Genomic DNA, 10,091 nt, shown 5'->3' with positions numbered 1-10,091 from the left:
AAAGGTGTTAAGGTCCTGGGAAAAGGCTTGAGATATTGGGAGACATTTTTCATAAGCCCTTTAATGAAAATTTATTGTAACTACTTCTAAGAACTTAATGAAAATTGGAAAAATTAGTAAATTACATGTATTTTTTGAAGAGTAAATACTTAACTGAGAAAACTTATCCACATCCCTATGGAAATGTTCTCTGTATGATGGGCTAAGGTAGGATAATTGTTGTCACAGTCCATCTGGATTTCACTAACAAACTCGTAAACAGAGTTCACTGCTTAGCTGTCCAGGGTAAGACACCCGAGTCAAAGCACCAGCAGATGGGTGCCTGGTAATGTCAGGTCTCTACTCTCTAAGTGTCACCTCCTTCTGTGTCCCCCCTATTTACAGGAAAAGTGGAGTCCTCAAGTCTCTCTTCTATGGAGTAGAATTCTATTCTTGAATGTGCAGCCTCCATGACTTACCCATCACACCTCCTAATGCTATCATCATGGGAGGCGGGTTTCAGTATGTGTCCTTTGGGAGAACTAGAGCATCTAGACTAGGCCTCTTTCTTCTCAGCTCAGCCTTGGCAGCCTTCAGAGTTACTGTGACTTTGATGAGGCAAATGAGGATCTAGCTATCCTTTCTTCCTTCCTGTAAAAGGGGATAAAAATTACTGCCTCATTTGTCAGATGGTGACTGTATGTGAATAGAAAAAAGCTAGGCAAGAGAGTAACCAACATCTTATTGTCAACTACCCAGTTGGAGCATACCACAAGACCTTTTCACATTTACTTTTGGCCATTTCCACAGAATGAAATCTTATGAATACACATGGTATCTCACCATGGTTCTTCTACTCTGATTTCTCTTTCTCTAGAAAGTTCTTAGGGGTACATTATACAATTTGTCATGTTCAGTTTAGGATTTATATTCAGTTTCCCATTTCTCATAAATTCAAGAATAAGCACATTCATTATGATGACTTTATTTGTGTACATGTATGTTATATGTGGTCATGTCCTGTACACGTGCATGTTAGGGTACACATGGATGTTTGAGGAAGCTGGGGTCGATTTTGGTGCCTTCCTTTATTGCTCTCCACCTTGTGTTTCAAGACAACTCAAAGCTGTTTGGTTGGCTGGATTGGCTACCCAGCAAGTCTCAGAAATCCACCATCACCATCTGCCCAGTGCTGGGGATTCAGGCTGGTGCAGCTACACCTGGCTTTTATGTGGTTACTGGGAATCCAGATTCAAGTCTGCATGCTTTGCAGCATACACTGTACCCACCGAGCCATCTGCTCAGCTCCTATGATGATCCTCAGCATCATCAGAGCAGGCCATTTACATGGTCTTCCATTGAGTCTTGTCACTAAGTGAAGGCACAACCTGCCTGCTTGCCTTTTGTTTTCTTTCTAATAGTTGACGGCAGACAAAACTAAAGCACATCCTGCATCTCCAGTGTGAGCTCATTCACTCAGCATGTTTATTTTAGTTTATTTCTCAAAATGGAAAAAGACCAGAAGCAATTTCATAACTTGATTAAAGCTTCTATGCCGAGCAGATCTCAATGACAAACATGGATATTTACCATAACAGAAATAAGGTTAATACATTAAAACAAGGTTGACAAGAGAAAAATTGTCTTAGTTTGCAAAAAGGATATTTGTTTCTTTAAGTGAAAATTGGGGTCAGGAGGTCAGAGCTCTCTATGCTCCTACATGACTGAAGTGAATTAAATAATGCTGCAGAAAAGCCACACTGAGCAAGCTAATGACAAAATTATACATTAGTGTTTGAGTAAAATCATCATATATTGGAAACATTTGACATAAGGAGATATGAAATGTTCACCTTCATCACCTCAGTACAGAAGTCAAGCCCCAGTCCTCCTGTGTTCATGGTCAAGCCCACAATAGTTCATGCCCAGGAAGCAGCTGCACACCCGTTTCCTTCTCTCTACAGACTGGTTTCCATGTGATAAGTAAGAATTATTGTTTCATTTGAAAATACTCGCCACCACTTAGCTGTCTGGGGTGGATATTCTTCTGTAATCACAGTGTTGAGTTGGGATCACCTCTGAGTCCACCATCTAGACTACAGCAGCCCTGGACGCTGACTTTCTTACCGCTGCTTTAGAGACAGAGAGCGACCCAACGCATGACTCAGGTGACAGTGCTTGTGAGTGACAGTCACTATGGAACAACTCTGTGTCTGTACTGGTGACATTTCAAGAGTGTACTGCAAATAACTAATGTTTGATTTAGTGTGGGCTTTTGAAATGCAGTGAAAGTGTGAGTTGGAATCTACTTTTCATAATCAGAATAAAAAAGACTTCAACCACGAGACTTCATAATACCTTATAACACAACATAGGTACACTTGGAGCATTGTACTTGACTCTTAGAGATTTTATGACAGCACCAGAAGTTACCCTATAGAAATGGCTTTGTCAGCAAAAATGCTAAATTGTATATGGTACACCTTATTCCACTTGTTTATATGAGAGCACACACAAGTTATGAACAGCACTGGATAGTTGCATGAAAGTATAGTAGAGCAGTCCAGTGTCCACAGGATACTGAGATAGCAAGTAGTCCAGTTGAAATGAGGTCTTCATCACCACCTCTCTCCAGTCCCTGGTAAGGGTGGTCCAGCTTGTCGTGTCCTTGTGGATACATCTGTTCATAATGACACTTTCCCCAGCAGCACCACAGCAAGGCACTTCTCACAGTTATGTGTAAATACGAGTTTCATCTCCTTACTCTCTTCATGTGTGAGGATGAAATCAGCCTTGCAAGCTTTGTTTTGAAGACAAGCAATTTGTGTGTCAATAAACTGAACTGAAAACAGAGTTGAATTTCCAAGGTGATGTGGCTGGTGCATTGAAGGAGACCAGGGTGGTTTGACCTTCCTTTTTTCTGGAATGTGTACCCACATTCCCCATGTGGCCATTTTATTCCTTTTTCTATGATATGGCTTTTTTTCTTTTTGCATTATTATAAAGTAACATTCATTGGGCCTGTTAGTGGATGCTTTTAATTTCTGTGCAAAACAGGGTAATCAAAACAAAAGCATTGTTTTCAATACTAGGTTTTTTTCCTCAAGTCCATCCTGTCAAGCTGAAAGCATGAAAGTTATTTTCTGGTGATGTGATTAGATTGGGGCTGAACTCTCCAGCTGGCAGGCCTGTCTATGACTGGCGGCAGCATGTCCCCAGTGCTTGTCATTTCCTGACATGCCTGACAGGATGGGGACAGCCGCCCTAGATAGGTTCATTAGATGGTGTTTTCTACAGCTGGGCAAATAAATAAATAAGAAAGTAAGTAAGTAAATAAATAAATAAATACCCTGTGCTTTGTCAGGACCCAAGCTATAGAGCCCTTCTTGTTGGTGTAAGCTAGGGCTTGTTTTGACAAATTTAGATTTTCTGACACATCCTTGTTTCCTTCCCCCTGGGTCTGCACTTGTGCTCTCTGCCTTGTTGAAGCTTCAGAATCCTAACACATCTTCCCAGGAGAAAAAGACCTATAGTTATAGAGGGTCTACCACACAAAAAAATAGTATACTACACCATAAAAGAGCAGTACCTGGTCAATTCCCATGGTGACCTCCACAGAGGGAAGAGAACAGTCCTAGTAGTGCAATAAGCCAACTACAGGGAAGGTTAGAGTTTCCACAGAGCCAGAAAGAGTCTGCATACACAAGAACTTCCGATCACTACTAGCCAATACACTGCCAAGCACAGCATTCTTTAGAACTGCCAGGCACCTGAGCTGTCTTCATTGCTAGGCTAGGAGGAAGTTGACAGTATTCTTCCTTGGCTATAGGCTTTTGTGTCAGAAGAGAAATTAACAAGGATTATAGAACACCTGGTCATTAAAACCGGAAATAAACTCCAAGTCCAAATTTGGAAATCTCTTAATTCTGTGTCAGGGGTGGGTCCCATTACTGTTCATTAGATTTAACCAAATCCAGTGTGATTTTAAAACAGGGAGTATGGCAGTCATGGTTTACTATCTTCACCACACATTTAACCATTTCCAAAGGCAGATTTGGAAAAGAAAAGGATATTTACCCTAAAGATTATTCTCTGTAAGTCATAACTGTAACTAAAAAGTAGATATTGATACTTTCTAGCCTTGCCAACCACACTCTGTCCCCTGGCCTGCAGGGACAATGAGGGTGATTCTCAGTAAGCTGAAAACACTTGACCACAGCTCCCTCATCCCAACACCAACATTAGCTGTCTTTGTCTTCATCATGCACAAACACAGAGTGTAATAACAACGCTGTATCTTGGATGCTGTCGCTGGTATAATAAACGGGATCCAGGAAATGTAGGAAGCCCCTCATTCGCAGAAACCTCAGCCCTTACCTTTCCTTTGTGCTGCTTCCTCACTGCTCTCCTCCCGTCTCTATGACAACTGTGTAAATTGGGATGGGCAACTGTCATCTGGAGTATTACTGAGAGAAAAGTGTTAGTGAGCACACAGCTCCCATAGATGGAGCATTTCAATATAATCCAATTTTAATTGAGCTCCAGAGACTTTGATGTGTTGCAGAAGGTTGGGCAAGAGCTATTCCAGGGAGAAATTAAAGCAGCCTGTCCAGGCTCCCCACTCCAGACTGTCACCATCTTAAGCCGGCATTAGCATCAGACCTAACCTGCCCCTATGGAACAACGGCTCACTTCTCCTTTCAGAGTCTCCCTGATGTGTTTTGCCATATGTAAAGCAGAGTGCTTTCATCTTTTTATATATGTTTTTACACCCATTCGATTAGGCTTGGAGGGCTTGTAGCAGACCTGAGACTCATCTCCTGCTGTCTATTGGACTTCAGTCCAGGGAAAAAAGGAGGGGGATGGGATGGGGGAGAGCAGAGCAGGGATTAGTGTGAAATTATCAGCTATCACATATTAAACTTTCTTTTTAGTATTGCTGCGTGAGAGCCAATCTTGAAGGTAAAAAGTTGAAGGGAGTATAATTTTTCTTTAGCATCGATTTATTGTTGTGGTACCCCTCGGTGCCTGGATACTTGGGCATTTATCAGAGGCAAACAAAGGTTCTTATTTCAGTCTTATTTCAGGGTGCATTAAAGTATTTTTTCTTACTGGGTGAAGGGGCTCACAGAGAGAGACAGCTATAAATTCTCACATAGGCCTATCAGTCCCTAATCAAGAGACTAGGAATTCTTATTTTTTTTTAAATAGGGAGGAAAATTGGTACATTTCATGTGTATCCAATGAATTCTAAAATATTTTAAATATATTTTGTTCAGAATTCCTAAAAATGACATAAGTTCACACTAAGAACTAAATTTAAAAAGCATGAAACATGGGGGGAAAAAGCATGAAGCAGAATGCTGTGCAAAGAGCTGAAGGAACTGTTACCTAGTGACAACATTCCCCAACCTGTTATCTTTATTACCAAGTTAGAGAAGTCATTGTAAAGCAGTGAGGCATGAGGTAAGATGATGATGGTGTTCATTTAAGCTGGGCTGCCTAGCTCAGGTCAACCACAAGGGCCTGGTGAGAACTGAGAGATGCCAAGAACTGTAAGCCAGTGTGAGTTTAACTTTGTATTCCTTTTCTCTTAAAAAAAAATGCCTTCAACTTCACAGCATAAGGTACATGCATTCTTACCCTCCCAGGGGTGACTGCCAGCCTGCATGATACTGCAGTGAGCAATACTACACTGAGTACTCCATCAGGTACTTAGTTAACCTGTCAGGGGAAGATACAAATCCATATGACGCAGATCAGAAACTTCTGGGTCACAGCACCTGCCCGTGTATCCTAGCTTTGGCTAGATCTCGCCAGTGTTTCTTGTGTGTAGTATCACATGCCCCAGCGATGAAGGACACAGTTGTTTTCTACACAGCAAGCTCAGTGTGTGTAAGCCTGTGGGGTATTGGGATTCAGTAAAGGAGTTGTGAATCAGCAGTGGTCTTCCTATGAAGATGGGGCGCAGTATGCTTTACCCAGGTAAGAGCGGTCTGTCCTGTAGTGCCTTCCTGTGGGCTCTCCTTTCAGGCCATCTTTTACTGGCTGAGTGACTATAAGTAATTTATAAATAGTGTAATAATCATGCACATACACACTTCTGTGCATTAGAAGTCACTATATTAATATATAATGTAATACACTAAAATAGGCACTTTTATACATTTATGTGTATCATCCTTTTTCATACCATCTTTGCCATTTCTCTATGGAATGCCCACCTAAATTGTAGTAGCATCATTTCAAAGCTTGAGCATCATTTAAAATGTACCCATCTACCCAATGAGAATGCTCTGACATAAAGAAACGTCAGTGATTTTTTTTTTTTAGTACAAAATTCTGGCACAATCTTACTGAAAATATGATTAATTAAATGTATTAACACACATGTACTTACTCCACAAAATTCTTTGCCAAATTGGCCTCATTTTTCATAAATGAACTCATGATATGGGTGTCTCTGGTATACATTTTGACTTATCTTCTAAAGCATTTATTAAAGTACATGGGGTGGGTGTACTGCGAAGCTGCACATGCAGGGCCCTTGCTGTGCTGTATGCCACATGCCAGGACATTCAGAAGGAAGCTAGTCTACAGACTCATAGTGTCTGAGTAAGACATAGAAATAGCTTTGTGTGGTAAGAAAGCAATGCTGTAGAGAAGGCTTGTTCACATCAATGCGGAACGCAACTTTAATCAGTTTAATTTGTTTAAATTTATTTACTGGCAGTTTGTCCATGAGTGGGATAGGCTAATTGGTTTGGTACTAAATTTCCTTCACAGAAACTCCTGCCTCTGACAGTAGTATCAGAGTGATGGTCCCATCCAATGTCTGTGTGACTGAACACTTATCTTGCTCACATCATTGTTGTGTGCCATAATCTGTACAAAGGTGGGGGATGGCTTCACTTCCTCAGGTGCCTACAGCACCTCTAGGTCATCAGTGACTTCACCAAGACTTTCCCACTTTGTCGAACACATAGTCAGTCCACTTTTCCTCTCCTTTCCTTCTAAACACATCTGAAGCGAAGCTTCCATCACCTGCTTCTGCCTTAATTGAGATCTCAGGTTTATCCTCATGAAGTCACTGTGTAGACAGTTCCCATAGTATTCCTACAATACTGAGTTTGAAGTCATGGTTTCTATGTGCCTTTTCTGCAGTGAGTGCTCTGGAAGGCCTCATGCCTCTGGAAGCACTGCCTTACAGCAGACGAACCTGTGATAAGAACACTACATAAAGGCTCATTGCATTCCTTGAGCAAGCCAGTAAGATGTGTCTGTCCTGCCTTGTAGACACAGGCACAGGCAGAGTGAAAGGAGGGGCCTCTCTGCCTTATTTACCATCACCCCCAGCATCAGACTTTGTTCCTGGAGCTTAGTAGGTTATGACTCTAGTAGATTATATTTGATGCACAACTCATGTGTGATGCTGGAAGGCATTGCCTAGGGGCAGAGGACTTCCTGGGACTCATGAGCCAGTCCTTAGTGAGGTACAGGTTGCAGAATAAACTGCGTAAGCACAGTCAGATCTGGACTCTTCACCTCCAAGTTACAATTCTATTTTCTCATCCTACAAGTATCCTGAGTGACATTCATGCACAGCAAAGAACAACAGGTGTTTCTTTACTTTTTAAAGATTTGTTTATTTTGTATATGTGAGTACACTGTCGCTGTCTTCAGACACACCAGAAGAGAGCATCGGATCCCATTACAGATGGTTGGGAGCCACCATGTTGTTGCTGGGAATGGAGCTCAGAACCTCTGGAAGAGCAACAGTCAGTGCTCTTAACCAGTGAACCATCTCTCTAACCCCAAAGGGTATTTCTTTGCACCTAGCAAAAGACTGATGACTGGTAACAGCCAGTCACCTTCCCATCTAGAGAACTGGGAGCAGAAGTATAAAACTCATAGGAAGCACAATATGCTTCTAAAGAGTAATCTTCACATATGACAGACATAGTACTGAATATCACCTATTACGTAATATATGAGAAAAACAGTTCAAGAGATAACCAGAGCTAGTTGTACCATAAGAAGTCGAAGAGAAGCTTTAGATTGGAGCATGGCAGCCTGGGAAAGTGCTAGGGTGGGAACAGACTGCTCCCTCCTCCTCCCAGGCTGTTGACTGTCTTTAGGTTCTGATGGGGAGGACCTTTGAGTTCCTTCCATCAGTACAGCGTGGAGTATCTCACTGTGCTACCCTGCCAGCTGGGGACAGCAGTGTTACTGGTTTAGTACCCACAGCACTTTCATGCTGTATGAGGAGAAACTGTTAGTAGAACATTGTTACAAGTACTTGATAAAGCCCAAGTTCTTGCCTACAGCCCCAGTCTCAGGAAAAGAACTGCATTAGCCCACCAACATGAGAAAGTGAGACTCTATGGATAGGATGTGAGTTCCCTCACTTCCAGGTTGGTTCTCACAGTAGCTTCTCTTGCCCAGAGAGTGGAGCCAGCACACCACCAGTGATAAGAGAAAGAATCCACCTGGGAACCCCTCACATGCACTGCCAAGGCCCGAGAGTCAGGTTTTTATGAGCAAATACACTTCACAAACTCTGATGTCAATTTTTATGAAAGCATCTTTCATCTGCTAATTACCTCTACACAAAAGAAAAGTCTTTTCACTAGAAAATTATTCATATTCATCTTGTGGCCCTGGTTCCTGATGAGCCAGGCGCCTCCTTGGTAGGTTCTTAGTAGATGGTAGATTGTATAAATGCTGCTTTGAGCAGCAGATGTTGCTAGTTACTAGTAGGAGTTTCCCAAGCAAACAAGAAGAACCATTATAGAACATGATGCATGAAAACATTTAATACCTGCTTATTTTAAAGTTTGAGTAGATTTCATTGTCTAGGGCACTTTTATGTTTATGGAAAATTAAATTGATACACAGACTTTTCTTTCTGTAAAGAGCAAAGCATGAAGCCTAGGTCAAAAAATAGACTTGGTGTCCTCTCCGTGTACAGATTTCCTAATTCAAAAGTTTTTATTAGAGAAAGATATTTGGATGTGAGACACACAAACATGTACTGGGACATTCATAGATGACAGCAAGCTGAGTGAACAAGTCCTAGAACTCAGAGATCTCCCAGGCTGGCTGAGCTGCCTGTTTTTCTCAGCCTCACAGACTTTCTCCATTCTCCCATGATGAGCTATGCTGGGCTTTCTTGCTTCTCATACTGAGGGCATCAGCACTTCTGAACTTAGCATCAACTCAGGGATATCCAGAGAAGGAGCGAGTGAACTGTGCATTAGTTCCTTCTCCGGAATGACATTTTCCTCATCTCCTCTGTCTCTAGGATGAGTGCCCTGACTCAGGTGTGGGAGGAAGAGAGGACACATCTGACATGATCAGTTATAATTGTTTAATGGCAATGGTAGAACAGGGAGCAGAGTGGGTTCTGGTGTTACATCAGTTTCCTCTGAGGAAACACAGTAAGATTCAATAGGAAATTCCTTTTTGTAAATTACACATATTTATTTGGTGTGTGTGTGGTGGGGGTGTGACTGTGTGTATTGAAGGCTGAGAACAACTTTCAGGAGTTGGTTTTCTACTTCTCACATGTGACTCCTGGGAAGCAAACTCAGGTCAAAGGGCTTGGCTGCAAGCACCTTTACGCAATTAGCCATCTCACTAGCCAACAAGTGGAAAATTCTATGCGACCTTCTTAAAACTGAAATGTCAATAAAGCTCCAATAAACTGCTTTCTTTTCAGAAAAAATATTACAAAGTAGTATAAAACAATAATTAATAGCTATTAACTAAATTATAAAATATTTTGTTCGTATAACCATAGATGCCAAGTGACACTAAAATATGTGCACTCTGTGCTTTTCCAGTTACATACAGACTCCATATACACTTAATAATCCAACAAAAACATTTTTACGGAGTTTTGGCACTGTGTAGGCATTGTACTAAGTAATAGCAGTGCAGTAACAAGAAGAAATACATGGTCTTAAGTTTGGAAGAGTTGCCATTGATACACTATGCAATGGGTTCACAACATTTCCTTTGGGTACAGGCTGTGGGGAGAACTCTTGCATACGGCTTTGATATCATGCAGTAGAGAAATTACAAGTAGCCAGACAAGTCTGCTTAAAAAA

The 10,091-nt window shown here is 41.5% G+C and overlaps 1 protein-coding gene across 5 annotated transcripts in view; it reads left to right on the top strand.

Annotated features, from left to right (window-relative positions):
- Positions 1–10,091, top strand: part of Nbea (neurobeachin) — a 551,294-nt gene that overhangs the window by 423,228 nt on the left and 117,975 nt on the right. The window lies entirely within an intron of this gene.

Source organism: Mastomys coucha, unplaced genomic scaffold (assembly GCF_008632895.1).
Source record: "Mastomys coucha isolate ucsf_1 unplaced genomic scaffold, UCSF_Mcou_1 pScaffold16, whole genome shotgun sequence".
Classification (NCBI taxonomy): Eukaryota; Metazoa; Chordata; class Mammalia; order Rodentia; family Muridae; genus Mastomys; species Mastomys coucha.
This window is presented reverse-complemented; position numbering and strand designations above follow the sequence as displayed.